At 45.9% G+C, this 22,403-nt stretch overlaps 1 long non-coding RNA gene across 2 annotated transcripts in view; it reads right to left on the bottom strand.

Annotated features, from left to right (window-relative positions):
• Window positions 1–2,179: 2,179 nt before the first annotated feature.
• The window catches only part of LOC106826695 (uncharacterized), a 60,807-nt gene continuing 40,583 nt past the window's right edge, over window positions 2,180–22,403 (bottom strand). For both annotated transcript variants that reach the window (XR_011494485.1, XR_006513918.2), the window contains 2 exons: window positions 7,022–7,127; window positions 2,180–2,493 (listed from right to left, as the gene is read on the bottom strand). This is a non-coding gene — a long non-coding RNA (uncharacterized lncRNA). The remainder of the gene's footprint in view (window positions 2,494–7,021; window positions 7,128–22,403) is intronic.

Below are 22,403 nucleotides of genomic sequence, written 5' to 3'. Positions count from 1 at the left end.
CTATTCTCGTGGCTTTCAAAAGCAGACCCTGAAAATATCCTAGCTTTTCTTGATCATCAGTATTATTGGGATTCCATCCAGGGTCAGTCCCTCCATCCTTTAGTGTGTGCCTTCCAATTGTACAAATCAGAGGTGGAAAAGGGGACGTGCACATTAACAAATCTCCCCTCACCATCCAGGCAACTGTCTTAGGGGATGTATCCCAGGTTTGTAACTGGTTCCTAATCTAGTTGTACTACCTGGAAGAGGAGGATGAAGGGTCTTTGGTTGTTGGAGAGTCCAATTCCCTGTAGAGGTGACAAGAGATTTTCACATATTGAGGTATATGGGGTAACTATTAGAGTTCAAAACTGATTCAGCTTGAACTAAAAAGCCTGATTTATGGCCTATCAAACATACAATGTACTCTGCTTAACCATTAAAGTAAAGAATGTACTCTTTTAAGAATACGTACTTCCCCTCCTAGCCCTATGGGTGATGCCCTGTTGGCAACACCCAGATTAGTCCCTTTCTGGGCATCATGGTCCTGCTGACCTCCTAATTTGCAACTGAATACCTTTTTGAAAATGTATCCTGGGTGTATTTAATGTATATTACTTGTTCTAAATATATATAAGACTGTACTGAAACCCATGCTTCTCCAGAACGCCTTCTAAGGCCTTCCCAGGTTATAATCTTCACTCTGGCTCATAATAAACTCACCCCAATTTTGATTTACAGGTTGGCTATGGATTATTTGCATTGACAGAGGGATTGCTGGGGGGTGGATAGTAAGATGTTTGGCCCTGCTACAGCCTCTGGCTTGATTTGGAGAAGCAGGTCCTCCTTGTCCGAAAGATAAGTCTTAGATTCAACATTTAAGCTTTCATTTAGACATAATGAATCACTTGACATAAGGAATTTCTTGGTTCTTCTGCAAAATAGATCTAATTGTAGTATGGTATTAACATTTAGGGTCCCATTCCTGGCCATCTTTCCCCATCTTCCAGTGAATATTGCTACCTGGCTGTGTTACATAAAAGGATCATCTGCTCTCAGGTCAATGGGGAATATCTGAAGGCCTTCCAATTCTGGAGGATGCAGCCCAAAGGACTTTCCTCTGGGGTGGAGCTTGCTGCCCCCATATTCTAGCATCTTTTCTTATGGTCTGTTTCCACCTCACAGGGGCAAGTTGTCATGGTGAGTGGTGATGTAGATGCCACAAGGCTGTGCCCAGAGAAGGTTTAGCACCTTAATAGCCTGAAACTTGATCTAGGCCCAGTAACTAAATCCTTAGAGGGAAAATGAAACTGGTGGACGCTGGGTTTCACCCAGGTATCACTGATAGGGAGGGCAAGGAAAGAGACTTAGGAGTCCAGAAAAGCCAGACTGGAAAAACAAGATTGATGTCGAGCATCCTCAACAAAAACAAATAACAAAAAAAAAAATAGACTCACCTACTCCAGAGGGGGCTTGACCGCATCTAAGGGGACTCCTCTCTGATCACAGGTACAACACAAAGACAGGCTCAGTGGCTTCAGGGGGAGCCTCAACCCCCGACCTCATCATTCCAGCGGAGATTCATTCTCCAGAGGGGACTGGAACCCTAGACTAGTCAACAGGGATTGCTCCTGTTCACCAGAGTGGCTGGGCTGTGCAATCCAGACGAGACTCGATCTCCAGAGGGGACTGGAACCCTGGACTAGTCAACGAGGATTGCTCCTGTTCACCAGAGTGGCTGGGCTGTGCAATCCAGACGAGACTCCATCTCCAGAGAGGACTTGAACCCCTGACTGGTCAACAGGGATTGCTCCCATTCACCAGAGCCAAGCATTGGCCCTTGCTGAGTGGCCAGGTCGTGCAGTCCTTCCACTCAGAGGGGACTCTCACTCCCCTGAGCCAGGCTACCCCCAGATGGGAGTCAAACCCTGAAGCCAGGCTTCAACAGGTGGACTTTGTGAGACAACGTAAATAGATCTTACAGCCATGTGTTGGGATTGGCACCACTCACCTCCACTGAGAGATCCACAGAGCAAAGCGCTCAGTGTAGCTGCTGCTGGGTCTCCCAAGGGGGCAGCAACATCAAGCCAGCAGCATAAGCACCGCAAAGAGGCAAGCCCCAAGTCAGGCACCAATTTGTTACTGAAAGCAAAGTGGGTTCCCTCCTGGTGAGTTAAATCAGACTCTCCACCAGAAGTAGTAGTCTCACAAAGTAAGGTATATTTGTGGCAAATAGGAGACCATGAGGAATCATTTCCAGAGTCATAGTGTCCCCAAAGAAAGGGAAGGAGGGACATTTATTTCAGATGGGGAATGAATGTTCAAAAGGGAAAGGTGAGTATCCTCTTGCACAGGCGCAGATGGAAAACCTGCTTCCACACACACTGCAGGTGATGGTAATAAGGCCTGAGCCGCTCCTGGAGAGATCTTAGCATTAAAAACAAGGCAAAGGTCATAGGTGTAGCTCTTGTGGTGAGGCCTGGTCTGGTCCCAGGAGGTTTGTGATGGCATCTCCTTAACATAACAAAAGGAAAAAAAATTTGGAAAAAGAGTTAAACGCTTCCAAACCCACTCTTGAGTTCCTCAGGACAGCTACTCAGCGATAAGGGCAGGTCTATGTCAGTTCAGACAGAGTCTCTGTGAATTCAAGGGAGGACTTTTTGAGGTCAGAGGGCATTTTGTAAGGTCAGGGAAGGACTCTGTGAGGTCAGGGGAGGACTCTGTGAGGTCAGGGGAAGTATCTGTGAGGCCAGGGGCACTCTCCCTGAGTTCATGGGGGGTCTCTATGAGGTAAGTGGGTGTCTCTGTGAGGTCAGGGCAGGTCGCTGTGAGGTCAGATTGGGTCTCTGTGAGGTCAGAGGGGTTGCCTCTGACGTCATGGGAGGTCCATGTGGCCAGGGGAGGTCTCTGTGAGGTCTGATTGGGTCTGTCTGAAGTCAGGGGAGGCCTCTGTGAGGTCAGAGGGGGTCTCTGTGAGGTCAGCAAGTGTCTCTATTAGGTCTCTGTGAGGTCAGAGAGGGTACTTGGGAGGTCAGGGGTGGTCTCTGTGAGGACAGATGTTGTCTCTGTGTGATCATGGGCAGTCTCTCATTTCAGGGGAGGTCTCCATGTGGTCACGCAGGTCTCTGAGTTCAGGGTCATTTCTGTGGGGTCGGAGTTCTGTAGGGGAGGAAGACATTTCTTCTACCCACTCTGGGTTCTTCTGGCCAGACAACGAATTAAATTCACATGAGACAGAACAACAGGAGAAAATTAAACAAAGCTTTATAACAGTATACATGGGAGAGACCCAGAAAAACTGAGTAACTCGCCAAAATGGCTGAAGCCACCACCTTAAATACTGTCTTCAGTTAAAGACAAAGGAGGATGTTGGGGGTGCGGGGAGTCAGTTATGGGAGATTACCAGAAAAGCACAGTAAACAAGAGTAAGTTTATATGCAGGTTTAAGTCCTTGCCTTCTGCATTGATAAGAGTTTCTAGAGATAATGTATTCCCCCTTCTTCCTGGTACAGAGAGGGAGACACCTTTACAGATGGGTAAGTAAATTCTACTTTTCAGAGTTTCTTTCATGTCTGCAGTTTTTAAAAGTAACCAGCCCAAAATAATCCTCATGCCAAAGAGGCATATCTTGGTGTGGCCAATTCCAGTCCCCCACAGTTCTCTGTGTCTTCAGGGGAGATTCTGTGAGGTCAGGGAGCTCTCTGAGATCAGGGGAGGTCTCTGAGTTCAAGGGAGGCCTCTGTGAGGTGATGTGAGGTCTCTGAGGTCAGCAGAGTCCTGTGTGTTGTCAGAGGAGTTCTCTGTGAGGTCAGAGGAGGTATCTATGATATAAGGGGAGGTTTCTGTGAGGTCAGGGTAGGTCTCTGTGATGTAAGGGGATGTCTCTCTGAGGTCAGGGAGGTCTCTTGATGTCAGCTGTGGCTTCTGTGAGGTCAGCGAGTACTCTTTGGGGTCAGAGGTGGTCTCTGTGGGGTCATGGGAGGTCTCTGTGTTTCAGAAGGTGTCTTTGTGATGGCAAGGGAGGTATCTGTGACATCAGAGTGGGTATCTTCGAGGCCAGGGGAGGTGTCAATGAGGTGAGAGGGGCTTTCTGTGAGTTAGGGGGAGGTTTCTTTGTGGTCAGAGGGTGTGTCTGTGAAGTCAAGTAAGGTCTCTGTAAGGCCAGGAGAGGTCTCTGTGAAGTCAGGGACATCTCTGTGAGGTCAGAGGGGCTGTCTCTCAGGTAAGGGGAGGTCTGTGAGGAAAGGGAGGTGTCTGTGATGTCAGGCAAGGTCTCTGTGAGAGAGGGAGGTCTATCTGATATCTGGGGAGGTTTCTGTGAGGTCAGGGAATGTCTCAGATGGCAGAGAGGTCTCTGTGAGACCAGGAGAGACCTCTGTGATTTCAAGGAGGTCTCTGTGAAGTCAGAGGTCTCTGTGAGATTAGATCTTGTGACTGTGAGGTCAGAGAGCATTTTGTGATGTCAGGAGAGGTCTCTGTGAAGTCAGACAAGGTTCCGTGCGGTAAGGTCAGCCATCTGTGAGGTCATGGGAGGTCTCTGAGATCAAGGAGATCTCTGAGTTCAGGCAGGCCTCTGTGAGTTCAGGGTAGGTCTATGTGATGTCAGGGGAGGTCTCTCTGAGGTAAAAGTTGGTCTCTATAGGTCAGAGAAGGTCTCTGTGAGGTCAGAAGTGTCTTTCTGAGGTCAGGGAGGTCCTTGAGGACAGGGAGGTGGCTGTGATGTCAGGAAAGGTCTCTGTGAGAGAGGGGAGGTCTATCCGAGGTCAGGGGAGGTTTCTGTGAGATCGGGGGGTCTCTGAAATCAGGGAACATCTTGGAGTGCAGGGAGCCCTCTGTGTGTTCAGAGCAAGTCTCTGTAAGGTTGGAGAGATCTCTATGAGGATAGAGGTGGTCTCTTTGAGGTCACTGGAGGTCTCTGTGAGGTCACATAAGGTCTCTGTGAGGTCAGAGCAGTCTCTGTGACATCACTGGTTGTCTCTGTGACCTTACAGAGGTCTCTTTGATGTCAGGGAGGTGTCTTTGAGATCAGAGAGGTCTCTTTGTGCTCACTAGATGTCTCTGAGTTCAGCGGAGGTCTCTGATGCCACTGAGGTCTCTGAGGTCAGGGAGGTCTCTGTGAGTTCAGGGGAGGTATCCGTGCAGTCAGGGGAGGGCTTTTAGATCAGGGAGTTCCCTTTTAGGTCAGGGGAGGTCTCAGTCTATCTGGGGTCAGCCTGGTGGTGCAGCAGTTAAGTTCACACATTCCGCTTCAGCGGCCTGGGGTTCGCTGGTTTGGATCCTGGGTGTAGACATGGCACCGCTTGGCAAGCCATGCTGTGGTAGGCATCCCACATATAAAGTAGAGGATGGGCACGGATGTTAGCTCAGGGCCAGTCTTCCTCAACAAAAGGAGGAGGATTGGCAGCAGATGTTAGCTCAGGGCTAATCTTCCTCAAAAAAATAAAAACATGGTCTATATGAGTTCACAGGAGGTCTCTGTTAGCTCAGAGGGCATCACTGTGATGTGATGTGAGGTCTTTGTGTGGTCCAAGGGGGTCTCTCTGAGGTCAGGGGAGGTCTCTGAGGACAGAGAGGTCTCTGTGAGGTTTGGATAGGTCTCTCTGAGTTCAGGGGGCATCTCTCAGGTTAGGGGAGGTCTCTGTGAGGTCAGAAGGTCCCTCTCCCCACCACCGCCAAGAAAATCAACCTCCCTCTGGAGGCAGAGCATGGCTGGTATGGCCCGGATGAAGATGCTGCTACCTCCCATGTCAGACACATGACATGCCCAGGGGCTCCCTCCCCCTGCAAGGCCAGTGACACCCCCCAGAAAACCTTCAGGACTCAGGGCCCTTTCCTCTGCCTTTGCCCCATTGACAGTCTTGGCCCCAGTGAGTGGGATAGTCGGCCTCCTTTGGGTAAATCAGGCAAGCCCTAGGGTCGTCCTCTCCCTCTGCCCCTCCTCTGTGGACTCAGGGAGTGGGCCAGGAGAGGGCCTCTCTCCGCCCTTCTTGTCAGGTATCTCCCAAGGGGAGCAGAAGGGCGGGGAGGCCGTGAGAAGTAGCTGAAGGAAATGAGAACCCGAGTTTACTGGCAGCGGCACGGGGCCTCTGCCAGAGGGCGCCCCCACACCGCCAGGGCCCCCGGACCCAGCGCTAGGGAAGCGAGGCAGTCACGGTGAGGCCAGAGGCTGGCCTTTGCCGCCCCCTCTTCCCCCGACCAACCTGCCCCGTGCATGCACAGTGGGAGGGATGAGTCTCAGGCCAGGGAGCAGGGCTCTCACCCCTGTCGCAGTCAGGGAGGCGGGAGGGCGCGGGTGTGCCTGCCCTCCTTTCCTCAGGTCCTTAAGGTTCCAGATATCTGGGTCGCGGGTGCCACAGCCAAATGTCCGGCTGCCCCCACAAGCTTTTCTCCCGCCACCACCCTACAAGGCGCAGGGAAGGCCAGACAGGGCGGTGAAAGGCAGTTTCCCGGCATCATCTGTGGCCTCCAACCTGGACCTGGGTGCAGGGGTATAGGATCCGACGGAGAAGGTAGGGCAGGACAAAATCCGTGTGGAAGATCCCTGAGGGCCGCTCCAGGTGACGATGTTGGCCACCACCCATCTCTGGACCCTGCGGCAGCTCCCTCCCCCAGACGTGGCCAGAGGTGGCCCATTCCATGGGGCCACCACCCAGGGATCTCTGACTCTCCCAGGGCAGCCCAGGCAACTGTGGAACGACCCCCTCACCACACGCATCCCTGAGGCCAAGGCCAAGACCAAGTCTGGCATCCTCCCTGGAGAGCCCGGGCAGGGCAGGCAAGGACCCAGATGTGGCGGGCAGCAGCTCCCAGGTCGGGCACACCAGAAGTTGGGCATCTTCTTTCTCTGACAGGGCTGATGACCCTTCCCAGAAAACTTTCTGGACCCGGGGCTCTTTCCTTCCTAGTAGTCCCACGGACAATGTCTTGGCCTGAGGGGCTGTGTTGGCTGGCCCTCTTTGGGAAAGTTGGCAAGCTATGGGATTCTCCTCTCCCTCTGCCCCAGAGTTGCATGCGGGTGGGTCCTGCCAGTGCAAGCACTTACCTGGGGGGACGCCCCATCCGTTACCAAGGTGGCCAGTCTGCCGTGCCGCTCTTCTTTGCAAGGAGCTCCAGGCCTTCTGATAGACTAGGCACAGTCTTCCCTCCTCCTGGGGTAGAAATGTTCAAAGGTGAACAAGGGTCCACCTTTCCTCCGCCTGTTTCTCACCTCCCCTTCTCACCTTCTGCTCAGGTGGCTGCTGGCCTTCTCACAGGGGAGGCCTTCTGGCCCTGTTTTCCAACAATGACTGGGGGAGGACACCCAGGCTGTCTCTCTGCCAGCTGGCTCATTCCAGGCCTCAGTGACTGGTAGAAAAATCACGGCCCCACATCACAAATGAACCCTTTGACTCCAGGAGGAGGAAAGGCCCTGTCTATTCAGAAGTCCCAGAATGCCTTGCTCTGAAGTGTGGCACAGCAGACAGGCCACCTAGGGAGCAAATGGGAAGCCCCTGGTGCAAGCTTTTCCCTCAGCAGGACTCACCCTCAACTCCGGGCCTCAGAAAAGCCTGATTTCCTGCCACCTGGGGCACTAGCCTGGGCAGAAATTCTAGAATAAGGGCGGAGAGACACCCTCTCCTGGCTCTCTCCCTGAGTGCACAGCCACAGGGCAGAGTGGGGTGCACTCTGGCTTGCCTGCTTTCTTTCAGCTGTGTCTCATGCGCCCTTCCCCCGTTCTGCTCAGGTCACTGCTGCCTCCTTGGAAGAGGTTTTCCAGTCCTGTTTGCTCACAACTGACCCAGGAGGACAACAAGACTCTCCCTGTGCCAGCTGGTTCACCCTCGTCCTCACTTATTGCTCAAAAAAACACATAGCCTCTCATCACGAATGAGCCTTTCTTCCCCAGGAGTTGGGAAGGCTGTGTCAAGTCACAAGGCTGAGAAAGGCTTGCCAAGGGAGTGTGGCAGCACAGGGATGCCACCCAGAGAATGAAGGGGACCCATGGGCACGCTGTCCCATCAGCGGTTCCCACCCTCCACTCTGGACTGAGGAAAGCCCACATTCCTGCTGCCTTCAGCACTCCCCTTGGGAGATACCTGACAAGAAGGGCCAAGAGAGGCCCTCTCCTGGCCCACTGCCTGAGTCCACAGATGAGGGGCAGAGGGAGAGGACGACCCTAGGGCTTGCCTGATTTACCCAAAGGAGGCTGACTATCCCACTCACTTGGGCCAAGACTCTGTCAGTGGGGCAAAGGCAGAGGAAAGGGCCCTGAGTCCTGAAGGTTTTCTGGGAGATGTCATTGGCCCTATTGGGGGAGGAAGCCCCCTGGCATGTCATGTGCCCAACATGGGAGGTGGCACCCACTTCACCAGGATTTTTGCTGGCCATGCCCTGCCCCCTGAGGGAGGTTGACTATCTTGGCAGTGGCAGGTAGAGGGACACCAGCGATAAGGGAGGCTTTCCATCATTTCCTGGGTTGCCCTGGGAGAAGCCCAGGTTGTGGAGCCAGGAAACAGGCTGCCTCTGGCCATGTCTCAGGGGAGGAACTGTCTTGTGATCCAGAAATTGTCAGTTGCCATGACCATCCATTGGAGCGTGACTCAGGGATCCTTATCACCCATGCCTCAGTGGATTTCATCCTGCCCCATGCCCCCCTTCCCCATGAACCCAGGTCTGGTTCAGAGGCCACAGATGTGACCTGGGGACCCAGCTTTCACTGCCCTATCGGGCCTATGCTGAGATATTATGGGTGGTGGTGAGAGAAAGGGTGGGGGTGGGGGGGCAGTGGCTGCTTTGGTCGGGGTGTGGAGGCAGCCATGAACTAGACATCTGGCATCTCAGGGATCTGAAGAGAGTGTCATGGGCCACCCACACCATCCCCAAGTCCCCGACCTCTCCCAAAGTTCCTACTGACCGTGGGGTCACCCCTTTGGGAATCCTCTTGCCTTTATTAAACCCATCACTCCAACTACACATGCCTCGCAACTGGTGCCTGTGGCCTCACAGTGACCCTCATGATTGCTGAGCATCAGATCAGAGGGGCTCTGATGGTGTGGGGGCACACTCTTCCAGTGACCATTTGCTGGTGAAGGCTTGGTGGGTTCCCATTTCCCTCAGCTGTGCCTCACATCCCCTTCTACTTTTCCAAGGGCACCATTTGCATTGTTTGGTAGTGGTGGTTTTCTCACCCTCTTTGCCTGCAACAGGCCACAGCGGAGGTCAAGCTATCCCTCTGCCTGCTGGCTCATTTGTTCTGAAAGACACTGCCTCTCATCACAAATGAATCTTTCGACACCCAGAGAAGGAAAGACTTTGTCAAGTCACAAGGCTGAGAACGGCTTGCCAAAGGAGTGTGGCCACACGAGGCAGGCACCCTAGGGAACAGACAGGGAACTCATGAGTCATGCTCTTCCATCAGCAGGTACTGCCCTCAACTCTGAAGTCAGGAAAGCCATGCTCTCCTGTTCCCTAAGGCACTAATCTTGTGAGAAATCTGTGACTATGAGCTGATACTGGCCCTCCCCTGGCCCTCTCTGAGTGCACACATGCAGGGCAGTAGGAGAGGAGCACCCTACAGCTTGCCTGCTTTGTCGAAAGGAGACCAGCTGTCCCAGCCACCTGGGTCAAGTCATAAACGTCAATTATAAAACCCATTGGGAGATATGACAGATGCAGCTGTGGGAAGGGGAGATATTGTTGTCCTGTGGGTTTGGGCCTTGGTCATCAGGCATGCTGAAAGGTCAGAGGGGCCTGAGACTATTTTGTGTGGTGAAACTGACCTGTAAAGCTGAGGAGAGTTGGGGCTGATTTGGGGAAGTTGGTTGAGTGCCCTTGAGGACCCCCTGCGGTGGGAGAACCTGGGCATGGGAGACTATGTGAATAGGCTGCACTGGGAAGCACTGTGATAAGAAGGGATGTCTCTGATCACTGATCTGAGAGGTGACATATCCAGGTAAAGCTTGAGTCTGGGGGCCACCCCTCAAGACCATCATGTTTAGGAATTTGAGGTTCAGAGAGAGGCAAAGCTAAGTTTAAGTTCTGGCTCTGTCATTTTCTAGCCACATGATTTTGTCATTTTAATCAAGCTTTCTGAACCTAGCTCATCTCACTTATAAAATGAGTAACTTATCTATAACTAGCATGGTTATGGTAGAGAATAAAGAAGCAAATACATGTAAATCCCCATCACAGGGTTTCAATTAAAGTTATGAGAAATGTTTTCTCTTTTGGGGACATCCAGAGTCAAAATATTTTAAGCCATGCTTGTTCCTGATACATTATCAGTATTCATCCTTGCAGTAATTAATGATTAATATTGATTTAGGGCCAGCGCCGTGACCAAGTGGTTAAGTTTGTGTGCTCCACTTCAGCAGCCCAGGGTTTCACCAGTTTGGATCCTGGGCACAGATATGGCACCGCTCATCAAGCCATGCTGAGGCAGCATCCCACATAGCACATCCAAAGGCACTCACAAGGAAGGGACAGAGCAAAATGGCGGGGTGAGCTGACCCGGGATTCTCTCCCCTCCAAAATACAACAATGGATTGGAAAAACTGAATTTCAGAGAATAAATCTAAGGCCAACATGTTAGAGACCTACAATACCAAGAAGGCGGAGATCATAAACTTTGCTGACGGCCTCGGAGGCGCTGGAACTGGTAGGAGAGAATGTCGCTCCCCCCCTAGAGTCTGCGATCCCTGCTGCGCGGGTCCGGGAAGGAGCAGGGGAGGGGCCGTGCGACAGGGGGATCATCTAGGACTCCTGCCACTGGTTCAGTGGAGACCCGCTGATGGGGGAAAGCTTCCGTGTGCGGGGACCCCATAAACCCAGGGCCTCAGGAGATCAGAGAACAGAACTGATCTGAATCCAGATCGGTGCACGAGAATAGCAGCCCCTCCCTCCCGGGAAAGCACACTGGGTGCTGCCATCTTGCCCAAAGGCGGAAAGCTCAGAACACGCGGCTCTCGACCCCCATCTCGTGACGACAGGCTATAACTGCAACCGAATTCTACCACCATGCGAAAAAACCGCTCCTCTACCATCCAGCAATTTATAAAAGCCCCAGACCAGAAGGAAAACAATAAAGACATAGAATTAAGTCCTGAGGACTTGGCATTAGGTAAACTAAGTGATAATGAGTTCAGAGCAGCTATAATCAAAAAACTCAATGAGGTAGAGAGAAAGATAGAGAAACAAGCCAATGAGTTCTGGAGTTATTTCACGAAAGAGATTGAAATCATAAAGAAGAATCAAACAGAATTACTAGAGATGAAAAACACAATGGACCAGATAAAAAAGAATACGGATTCCCTGAATGCCTGTGTAGACACCATAGAAGAGCAAATTAACATAATTGAAGATAGACAGGCTGAATGGCTCCAGACAGAGGAAGAAAGAGAACTAAGAATTAAAAAAAACGAGGAAAATCTCTGAGAGATAGTGGATTCAATGAGGAGTAAGAATTTAAGGATCATAGGAATTCCCGAGAACATGGAAAAGGAAAATGGAGCAGAAAGTGTGCTTAATGAAATTATTGAAGAGAACTTCCCAAATCTAGGGATCAATGGAGAAATGTGTGTAGAGGAAGTTTTCAGATCTCCTAGATTTGTCAATGTAAAAAGACCTACTGCAAGGCACATAGTAGTACAATTGGCAAGAAGGAAAGATAAAGAAAGAATACTCAGGGAAGTAAGAAAAAAGAAGAGAATAACCTATAAAGGAGCCCCTATCAGACTTTCAGCGGATTTCTCTACAGAAACCTTACAAGCTAGGAGAGAAAGGAGTGACATATTCAAAGCTTTAAAAGATAAAAATCTTCAGCCAAGAATACTCTATCCAGCAAGAATTTCCTTCAGATATGAGGGAGAAATTAAATCTTTTCCAGACAAACAAAAGTTAAGGGAATTTGTAACTAAAACCCCTCCACTACAAGAAATCCTCAAGAAGGCTCTCATACCTGAAAAAGGAAAAAAGGGAGATAGGGGTCACAATCCACAGACTAGGGAGACCGACAGATAGAACCAGAACAGGATAGCAAATATTCAACTATAGCATTAAGGTGAAGGTAAGGAAACTACCAAAGCAAGGACAAGCTTATCACTCTAACTACAAATTGATAACACGAGTTGGAATAAGAAATGAAAATAATTATTTAGGAGGGGAAGAGCAAAGGGTCTAAATCAGTATTGGCCAAGTAAGTAAGAGACCACCAGAGAATAGACTATATTATACACGAGATTCTAAATACAAACTTCAAGGTAGCCACTAAAATAAAGTACAGAACAGAGTCACAAATCATAAATAAGGAAAAATCTAAGAAACCCAGCATAAGAAATTGCAGTATTAAATGGCTAGGCTAAAGCACACAGGAAAAGAAAAGCAGGAAAACAAAGGCACTCACAACTAGAATATATGACTATGTACTGGGGGGCTTTGGGGAGAAGAAGAAAAAGAAAACAAAAGAAGATTGGCAAGAGATGTGAGCTCAAGTGCCAGTCTTTTAAAACAATACTGACTTACGTAGTACTTTACAGTTTACAAATGCTGTCACATATGTAAGTTGTGAAGTGAAAAACGTTTCTGCCAATGATAATTACAAGGATGGAACTCTCGCTAACATTTCACTAATATATCTGCAGGAGTCAACTCAATTTCCCCCAAATTAAACGCCTGAACTCTGTTTGCTCAGCCTGTCTGCCCTGTGGAGACTATGGAACACAACTAGACTTGTGACGTGTGCACTCCTGCTTCTTTCCTGTGTGAGAGGTGTTAGTGCCTGACTTGTGTAATGAGAGTCACTGACCCTCCAACCAGACATGAGTCCTTAGATTGTTCCACTCACCATTAGAGGTCCCACAGTAGCCTGGCCACACGTCCAAGGCCATGGTGAGCAGAGCTAGGGCTGAATCTCTGATGTTGCCTGAATCCCACATGTGGGGGAGCCAAGGGGACTGAAGGAAGGTGCATCTGAGGGTGGTGGCAGGGCACAGCAGGGAGGGTGGGGCCCCTAAAGGGCTGCGGTGGGTGTTGGAGAAGGAATCCTGTGCACCTAGCCAAGAACTATTAACCCATAAGTTCCAGAGTGGCGTCCCTGCTGTGGAGACAAGAATCCCCATGTGACAATTGTGAGGGTTTCCTAGGATATGGTTTTAATCCCAGGAATTAAAAATTAAATAATAACTCTGAACAGGAAGTCTAATTAAAGTCTAAAACCCTATTATTATTCGGCGAGGGCTGCCTTAACCAAACATTGCAAACTGGGCTTAAATAATGGAAATGTATTTTCTCGCAATTCTGGAGGCTGAAAGTTGATCAAGGTGTCAGCAGGGTTGGTTTCCCCAGAGACCTCTCTCCTTGGCTTGCAGAGCTGTCTTCTCACCACGTCCTCACATGGTCTTTCCTCTGTGTGTCTTCCTCTTCTTATAAGGACACCAGTCCTATGGCTAGGGCCCCACCCAGAGGACCTCATTTAACATTCATTAGCTCTTTAAAGACCCTGTCTGTAAATACAGACACAGTGGGGCTTGGGACTTCAACATATGACTTGGGAGGACACAGTCCAGCCCATAACACCCCCTGATGCTCATTTTGTTATCTGTAAAGTGGGGATATTGCTATCTTCCTATGTGCAAAGTCACTGAAGCCTTACTTTTGATCCTGGGAGGGGAGAGGGCTCCCTGCTGGTCTTAGATCATGGGGCATTTCTGTGGGTTGGTCTGGGTGGGGGCCACTCCCAGGTGAATATTCGGGGGTTAGTGCCTTGTGTATCCAGCAATACTCTCTATCTATCTGGTCTCTTGTTTTAAAGACTGGATTCTCATGACTTCCTTCTCTTTCATCAGCTTTATCTGCTTAGTTTTCAGACTGTTCCTGGATGAGACACAGAGGAGGACGGGTGGCAGCTGAGCTCCTGACAATGACACAGCAGGTGAGAAGGGACTTGCTCTCACTCCTGGATTTATCCCTCTTTTGCCAAGTGGTCGGGTTTCTCCTTCGGGCCTGGATCCTCTAAACACCCTGGGAAATATTGGTGTCCATTATGTTCACCACCCTGTTAGGCGTGCAGCAGGTGAGGGATGGGTGTGGAAATAATCTTCCCAGCATTCACACTCACTTGTTCTAGTCTCCATTGAGGCTGTGTCTTCACAGAAGAGATGGGAGTTTTTCTTCTCATCCAGCCCTTGAGCTCAGTGGAGAAATAATTCCCTCATTTACCATGTTAGTAGCTGCAATGGCCTTAGATATGTGTGAACACAGGCAATAGAGATGAGTGAGGGCAGAAGTTTCTAGACCAGTGAGGAGGTAGGTGTTTCATCAGATGAGTCCAGTGTCACAAGAGCTGGAGTGGAGGCTCTGCAGCCCAGAGGGGGAGGGGGGGTGGGGGGAAGTGGATAGGACCAGAGAGAGAAATGAGGAACCACTTCTTTTTATGTTCCTCAATCTTGAACATATTAGAGTTTTTATAGACTGTATTTGAACACTTTGATTGTATCAAAAAAAGGATAAAATTCCCTTAACAAAGACAACTTAGTTTCCTCTCTTACTAACCTTGGCTTAAGTTTCAAAACCAAATGCAATATATGCATAATATTGTTTTCTTAATTATGACTGTATGTTCTGAAGAAGGAGTATAGTAGAATAAAATGCAGATTAGGAAGCTCCAAGCTCTCACTTTGCAGTAACATCAAACAAATAAACAAACAAACAACCATACAACCAGAACTTGAATCAGCTGGGGTTGTCAGCTTAGGGGACAAAGAAGTGGCAGCAATGGTCTCCCGGAATGTTTTTTGCTACCACCACTGCTGGGCCCCAGCAGGAGGACCAACTGGCCATCAGGGAGTGTGTGAGAGTGTGTGTGTGTTGTATGTGTCTTTCCCCTGCCTGCTGGGTGACCCTGGACCTGATGAGAGGCTCTTCTGCCTGGGTTTTAACAATTGAAGTGCGTCATAGCTCAACTCTGGGCCCTATTCTTTTATCTGTATGCTTTCATTGTTTTAAATAACCTCTGAGTGATCCAATCCATTCCTAAGGCATTTATTATTATCTCAGTGCTTATAAATCCCAGATTTATCTCCACCCAGAATCACACATACAAGTGCCTGGTTGATCTACTGACTTGGATGCTGTCTGGACATTACAGCCCAAGAACGATATGACACTAAAAGTTTGGTCAGCCTCACCTGGGCCGTGCCCCAGGCTTCCCCCCGAGTGGACTGTGCCACTGTTCACCTAGTGACCCTGCTCCTTCCAAACTCCGGAAGCGTGTCCTCATCCTGGATCTCCCCACATCACACACAATCCATTGCCCAGTCCTGCCCATTCATCCTCTGAGTCTCCCAACACTTCTCTCCATTTCCACCCACCGTTCCACTAACCCCCAACCATTTCTTTAGCCAGTTGCTCTCTGAAGGACATCGTGTGGTTTCCAGCTTGGGGCAGAGTTGCTAACATCACTCATATCCAGGATTTGGCATGAACTTCAGTGTTTTGGGCCCAAGGGTGGGGTCCTCCAGATCACATTCATTCACATTCACTCCCTAGAAGGACTCACAGGACTCCTCAAAGTTGGCTGACTTCCTGGAGGTTTCCTTGGTTTTCAGATTCCTTTTGAAATCAGGGCTGGGCATACAGCAACTCCTGTTTTTAGATTCCTTCAGGGATCAGGGCTAGGACTCCAGCAACTTTCTTGGGTTTTCAGAGGACATTTCGGAAATGGGATCCCAGTCATCTAAATGTTCTGAGGGAAACCCTCCTTCAGGGATTCCAGCTGGGTTTGTTTAAGAACTAGGGGCCTCTACATGCACATTTTTAACTAAGTGGGACAAACTGACCAAAAGCAGTTCAGAATTGCAATAGCCATTATGGAGGACATTCAATCTCCCCAAACCAGCTTTTCTTAAAATCAAACTGGAAGACCATGGTTCTAAAATTAAGCAAAATAAATGGGAAGTCAATTTTCCTTGGTACCTGAAGGCTTCTGGATACCCACAAAGCTCTAAAATTGCCTCACTACTAGATGTCTTATCTAAATTAACAACTAAAAAACTGAGGGAGAACAAAATGGCTTCTGAAGCCTCCTGCTCCCTTCCCCCTTTCTGTTTCAGGTGCCATCTTGTTGTCTTCCCAGACTCCTTTGTCTCAGGCTCCACCCCAGAGGCCACCTTCCTCTTTGCAAAAACCTGCCCCTTTAAAATCAGACCTCTGAGGATTCAAATGTTTAACTCCTTATTACTATTTCTAAGTTAACTGGAGCAAATAAAAACTACAAGAAAAAGTTTAAATAGCAACTACCCTAGACTTTTGATAATAGACAAAATGACTCCAAAAGCAGCTCTAAAAGGATACAAATAAAAACTTTCAGTATGAGACTTCAGCCATCTCTGATCGACTAACTTTACCTTAGTCCATCTGCCAGAAATACAACTTGGATCCAACTATTCTTTTGAGACATATCTAAAAGTTTTTAAACGAAAGCTATGAGATCTCCGTTTATGTCTATGTGTCTATGTATGTATGATATAGAGATGTGATATTTTTCTACCTCCAAATGGTATTACTAGAATTGACTTGTAAAAAGCTCTATTTAATTGGCTTGAAATTAACTGCTTATAAATTAAGTATTCCTAAATCTCAGAAATATAATAGAAACTAACTCAAATGCTTTTCAAGTTTATGTGTTCTAGGATTAATCTTTAATAAATAAAAGCTAGCTGAAGGTTGTTGGTATAAATAAAAAACAGGCATATCTCCAGAATTGTTAGCTGGATGTGACACAAATGTGCAACTTTTCTCTCTGCCTGGGTTCACGAGTCATGCAGGCTAATGCTGTCTCTGCTACAAAATTTGTCAGCTAGAAAGTAACAAGATGACAGTTGGCTATTTAACATCTACACCAAGCATGATTACTAAAAGCAAATAATTAAAACAAATGTAAACGAGATCAAAGTTTATACTAAGTTAAACTAAATAATGGATAGTCATTGAATCCCTAAATCATTTTTCAAACAAGATAAAATACTAAAACATTAATTACTGAAGATATCTAATTTGGCTTCCTATTGCAGAAAACTAAAGATATTTGAGTCTATTAATGAACATATTTTATGCCATGCTGAGAAATTTTCTATGAAACATGGCAATGTTTCTAGAAATTTATAAGAGGTATTTTAAGTTTGCCAAGCCATAAAATGCTAATATACTTCACAATTGCTTACTTCTTAATTTTTACCAGGAATTGTGGATTCTAAGGGTTAAGAATGCCAATATATGTAACTAAAGCTACAAGAAATAAAAAGGGAAACATCCCTGTATGCAAGGGAAGTAGGATGTGTTTTCAGTAAAACAAAGTATAAGGATTGGAAATGCATTTTATTGAGGGAAAAGAAAGTAATTTTATCTTAGAAGCTGGTCATTTTGGAATGGGATAGAGGAAAACACAGGACAAAATCTAAATGTAAAGGGAAAGCTGTAGGTTTGTGGAAAAGAATATTGAGAAAAGAATTTTAATGTGTGGCCAAGCTGGCTAAGATTAAAATGAATTTCTTAAAATGAGTTTTAATACTAAAATAAGATGATGCAAAATTAAAACTTGGCCTTCTTTTCTATGGAAAGGACAAGGTTTTCTTGGGCTATTTGGTCTGCTCGTGGTAACAGATTTGGAAAGCTTCTTTGCCTTTAAGTAATATGCCTAGAAAACAGATTTTATGTTTTACCAAAATGATTTCTTGTGCTTTTTTAAATTACGTCTCTAATTTCTTAGGAAAACTTGAGTCTTCTTAGTGTTGGAGTTGAGTTTTGCTTACAGCCATGTGACCTTTTGTATTTGCCTTTGAAACCTGTTGTTGTTACTTTGGTCAAATAGGTACTTATTATTTTCTACTGATCTGTGATCCTATTTGGTCAAGTGTCTAAACCTTTTGATATTTTGACAAGCTTCCCAAAATATTCAAATTCTAAATGAACTTTTTTTCAGCCTGTATGTAACTGGGATTTTCCAAGTGGCACCTGGGACATCTCAAAAGATTTAATCCCTCTCCTTATAAAAAGAGACACTACACTAATTAGGTTTATTTGGTATGTCAAATTACATGAGAAACATGATCAAATAAACAATAAGTCTTTTTAGGTTTACCGTATGGGTGAATGTTACTAAAGTGTTGTAGAAATTGTATATAATTCCTAAAAATCTGATATGCCCTAATATAATGTTATTAACTGTAATTCTAGTTACTGTCTAAAATGTGTGTCACAAAAATACCCAAATTTTCTTGTCAATTGTATTTACCCATTGCCTTTTTAAAAAGTCTTTTGTCAGTTACAGTCAGTTATTGTTTTACTCTGATGCTTTTACAAATATGTTCAATTTTCAAAGATATTCATGAAAAAGACTGACAAGTACCCCGGAACACAGGTTTTGATAACTGTAAGATCATAACTCTGAACTGGGTGGGAATTTCTGGGACTCGACTGGAAGACTGATTGCTTTGACGTTTTGTTTTCCAGATGTAAAGGACCCCTTTTTCTCCTCTACTTTAAGCTATCTATAACCTACAGCGTTTTGGTAAAGTGTATCTTTTCAACAAGGTTGAAACATTTATCTTTTTCCTCTTTGCCTGATTCCTCCAGAATTCATGAACTTTTAAGTATTCTTTTTGTGACGATATACGTATTTGCATGGGTTCAGCGAAGATCTGTTCTCCTTGTAACAAAACACAATCGGAAATGTTGGTTACGTTGCCAAAGTTTTGACTAGAATGTTATATTCAAGAAAGATGTACATAGACTCAGACCTGACTGACAGCTTTAAGAAACTGCTTGAAAATCTAGCATAGTACCTTGCTTACAAAGTTACAGCAAAGAAATCTTTAAAAAGAGCTTACATTATCAATCATTATCCTTGTTGCATTTATATAAATAATCAGGCCAAGTTTAATACAAGTAAATTAGTTTTACTCTGCTTATCTTTAACAAAAGCCAGGCTAATTGTGGAGGAAGAAATTATGTTTTCACCTGCGTAGATAGTAAATTCTAGTCCTATTAATTGTCTTTAAGGTTTTGTTCTACCTGTAAGCTAAATTGGATCCTAAATTCTTCTAGTTTCCTTAAATGTCTGGATATAATACTCCAAAGTGATGTTCCCAATTTTAATGCCCTTGAGACTCTTAGGAGGGACTATACCAGGCCATCCTCACTACCAGATGGCATCCAAACTTCAGGGACTCAAGACTTGGGTAGACATCTCACTGCTGAAGAAGGCTCCACCTGACATCTGAGGCAGACAGCTTTCCCAAGATGACCAGACCAGACCTGTATACCCTCATGCCACTGTTGTTTCTTATTTATTTTCTCCCTCTGTTTCCTGGAAGAACAATGCCCTTGTTCACATTTCCCAATCGCTTTCAAAAGAGGGAAACTTCTCTGATCGCTGGATTTACCATCCAAAACCTCTATCTGTCCAAGACAGTAATGACCCCCTAGTTCACCCTATAAGTATTTTAACTGAGATACCAGATGCTGCTGTTTGTCTAAATTGCTCTGCTGGTCCATTTTTCCAAGTCAGGGTGCTGTGCTCGCCTAAGTGTGCCCCTTACTTTAATCCAGCCTTGGGAGGAGAAAACAAGATGTTTTGAATATTTTTATGAAAAATTTTGCAGGACCATCAATGTAAGTTGGATCATTTGCATATTTCTTAACATGCCCATGTATTTAAGCAACCTTTCAGTATCTAACAACATACTATCTGAGCCTTGGTTATATAATGCTAATTCCTCTATGTTGGTGAATGAGTCTGTAGATGATATCACTTATGCCATGACCTTATGTACACTCCCTGGTTTATGTCATCTGTGGAGGTTTCAGTAATGGCCTTTATGCTTGGATAACTCATTGCTTTGACAGCTGGAGAAAACAAGGACAGTGTGCCCTTGCCATATTGACTGTCCTGTTCTCTCTGCAGAATGAATCAGAGGTCTCTCATTGGTCTCTCCCATTCAATCTCCATAGTTCCTTTAAATGAGAACTTCCAGGAGGTCTACATGACTGGGCTTGCCTCTGTGGGCAGAACTTTCTTCCCATGGAACAGAGTGAGTGCCAAAGAAAAAGTGACCAGGAATCTCTCCCTGATACTAGTAGAACTGGCTGATGCCACAGCCAAAGCAATTTCAGCTCAGCAAAGGTTGCTTAACTCATTGGCCAAGGTAGTTTTGGATAATCATATAGCACTTGATTATCTACTTTCTGAGCAAGGAGTTGTCTGTGCCGTGGTGAACACCTCCTGTTGCACTTGGATAAATGCCTCTGGAGAAGTAGAAACCCTATTACATAACATTAGAGAGCAAACACATCGGCTACAATGAATTTCACTTAATCCATTGTCTTTTGATTTGTTCAGCTGGCTGCCTTCAGGTCTTGGCTCCTGGTTTAGAACCATCCGGAAAACTAGGCTTATAGTATTGCTCTTCATCTTGCTCTGTATACCTGTTGTGAAGTTCTGTACCCATTGCCTGTCTAACCTCTAAAAATGACATGCCTGATAAGGTGATGTTATCTCAGCCCTCTGAGATGAACTCCAATGCCTGTGACCTTGGAGAAATACAGACTTTAGATGAGAAATGCCTCAGAGTTCCCCCTCCTGACCTTCCTTGTTACTCAAATGTGGCCTAGTTTCCAATAACTATGCACTTTACCTCCAACATGGGACACGACAACCAGGAAAGGTTCTTCCTAGCACAGAGGGACAAAACCACTGCATGCAGAGAATGCAACTGTTGATGAGTGATGCTTTTGGAGAAAGATCTTGATCAAAACGGGAAATGCGGGAATTAATAAAGGAAACCTTAACTAAACTGGAGTCAGGAAGGCCTGAAGAGGGAGCTCTCATACATCTTCAACTGCTCCAAACAGGAAGAGACAGATGCCTGCATCTCTGACAGGAAGTAAAACTACTCTACTACTAAGGAAGACTTCTGTCCCCACCCAGCAACAGCCCAACCAATAAGAAATGTCACAGTCCAGCCAATGAGAAGCTGGTGCTGCCCAGAACTGTTACTTTCCCCCAATGGACTTCTGTTCAGAAACCCCACTCCCACCCCCTTTTTCTCTATAAAAGCAAGTTCCCTTCCTTTGTTTTCCAGATTTGCCTATGGTTTGCCAAAGCATGCACATCCCAAATTGCAATTCTTTTCGCTATTATTGAGTAAATTGATTTTGAGGGTAAAATAACAAGTGAATTTCCTTTTTAAGTTGACAGATAATAAGAGAAATGGAAAAATCATTGTAGACCTGGAAATGACATGTTTCTGATTAAAAAGGAAATTCACATGTAAATGGTAAATTATCTAGAATTGAGAGCACACCATATGAACACATTTACAATACAAGAGAAGGTGATATGAGAGGAAAATTTATAGTTTCAGATGATTTTTGAGAATAATAAGAAATTTGAAATTTTAATAAACTAATTTCAACTCTAGAAACTGGGTAAACAAAAATGGGAACAAAAACAAAAGGTAGGATGAATTATTTTAAAAAATTTTAAACTATAAAATAGCTTAAATAAATAAAATAGTTTTAAAAACTTTTAAAAGGTAGAATAACTTTACAATGATAAAAAGAGAAGTTGATTAAAATAGAAAACAAAAATTCAATCAATGAAAAGGAATCTGGTTAGCTGTAGTGAAATACTTAATTAACAACAGTTGGGAAATTATGAACAACAAAAAGGAGAAAATAACAGAACTCCACCAAGCAATTTCACTTATAAACACATCCACATGATCTAAAACGTCAATAAATTGAATTGATAATTCCATGAAGTAGATGTTATTCCACAAGGTGTCAGCATTAATAAATCTGTCAGCATAAAGTCACATGAATAGATTAATGAAAAAGTTCATATCAATTACTTATACAAAAGATAAAGTTAGCAAACTGGTAGTAAGAGGAAATTTCTAGAAATTGATAGAAGATATCTTACCAGATTTCGAGAAGACATATCATCCTTTATAGTAAAATATTATTATTCTCTTTCCCTGACATTAGACTTTCCCTTCTCAAGAATGTCACCCTTTCCCTGCTTCACTCTAGCTCACTTGTCTCTTTCTCTGTGTCAAGGACAACCTCAACCCTAGCTGTCGTATGCCTCTGTTTCTCTCTATCCCCCCTTGGTGATTTCATCCAGGCCACAGGCTTTCTGTATCACCTATTCTATGTCTAGTCCTCTGGTCCACTCTAAATGCCAGGCCCTGAAATCTTTCTGTCTGTTGGCTTCTGCCACCTCCGCACGGATGTGCATCAGGTGACTCCAACTTCACACGCCCCAAAGTGAATACCTGCTAATGCCCCGAACTGTTAGCACTCAATGTTCCCGCTACATATGCATGTCTAGTCGTGCTGTTATACAGTCAAAAACTAGGAATCATCATTGATTCCTCATCCGACATCTG

The sequence above is a fragment of the Equus asinus genome, chromosome 15, assembly GCF_041296235.1.
Source record: "Equus asinus isolate D_3611 breed Donkey chromosome 15, EquAss-T2T_v2, whole genome shotgun sequence".
NCBI lineage: Eukaryota > Metazoa > Chordata > Mammalia > Perissodactyla > Equidae > Equus > Equus asinus.
Note: the sequence above shows the minus strand (reverse complement) of the source record. Positions and strands in the feature narration are given on the sequence as shown.